The 1058-nt window shown below is 43.3% G+C and overlaps 1 protein-coding gene across 15 annotated transcripts in view; it reads right to left on the bottom strand.

Moving 5' to 3' along the window:
* Positions 1 to 479: 479 nt before the first annotated feature.
* Positions 480 to 1058, bottom strand: part of LOC122258851 (potassium voltage-gated channel protein eag) — a 230172-nt gene continuing 229593 nt past the window's right edge. For all 15 annotated transcript variants that reach the window (XM_086533690.1, XM_086533699.1, XM_086533691.1 and 12 more), the window contains one exon: positions 480 to 1058. This exon is cut by the window's right edge and continues 698 nt beyond it. The gene's annotated coding sequence lies outside the window, so the exon portion shown is untranslated.

Raw genomic sequence — 1058 nt, 5'->3', positions numbered from 1 at the left:
GGAGTAATAAGATAGTGTATAGCAATTATAAGAGCAATGCTGTTGGCTACATCCAATAGGAATCTTCACAGAATACGCGAAGCTCGCCCGACACCTGTGTTGTTTTCAGAATAAAATACCATACGATTGTTGGTAGTGGGCCGTGATAAAGGCGATGTTCTTCAGAGGAAATCAAAAGGTCCAGAGTGCAATTTGCCAAGGCAAGCGAGGTTATAGGTATTCAGGGTAGGTATGTCTCTGGAGGCATCGGTTGGGACGGTCTTGGTTAGGGGATCCAGGGGTTCAGAGGGCATTGTAGGTGGGGCCGCCAGGATGGGTCTAGTAAAGGGATATGACAGTAGAGGTGGAAGTCCTGCCGCTGGTATTGTTGTGTCGGGGTTAAGTATCTAAACAAACATGTTATCACAGATCAGTTGGAACAGTAACAATCAGCACAAGAAATATAAATATTCAAACTCCACTGTAGCACAAACAAACGGTGAATAATATGATCTATTTCGTAATAAAACTCAATACATGTTCGATGAAACACCTGAAATACATCACTCTGTGTTCGACTTCAAAACACTGTTTTATTATGTACAAAACAAACAGGACGGTACGTGTGTGTAAATGCTGACACTGTTTCCACATCTTCGTGCTCGATCCCCCAGGAAAGGATCTTTTGAGTATTGCTAAGATTGCTACCTGCGCAACATCCTCAGTTGCAGTCACTGTCTTTGGATGAGGTTTACAGGATCACAATAAGGGCGAGAGTTGCACAGTGACAAGGGGGAGCGCGCGGGGTCCCACGCCCCCTCCCGAACACAACCAACTCCCTGCCATCTTAATTACCACTAGTTCTTAAGGAGTCGCAACCGCGAAGACAGAGCCAACGCTATAATTAAAAGCAAGCCATAACATCCGCGATCGGAAACACTGAAGGCTGCAGTAGTGGTATTTACTCAGACTACTAAAATTATCATTATGTCATATTCTGTTTCAAAACGTCGAAAATTTGGTTGAATGCATTTACTAAACAGTCAATCTTTTGGTTGAATGTTGGCATTAATAATGTT

This window comes from Penaeus japonicus, unplaced genomic scaffold (assembly GCF_977035675.1).
Source record: "Penaeus japonicus unplaced genomic scaffold, GWHDUDI00000001_assembly GWHDUDI00000039, whole genome shotgun sequence".
Lineage (NCBI taxonomy): Eukaryota > Metazoa > Arthropoda > Malacostraca > Decapoda > Penaeidae > Penaeus > Penaeus japonicus.
The sequence above is the reverse complement of the archived record's forward strand: the minus strand, read 5'-3'. Positions and strand labels throughout refer to the sequence as shown.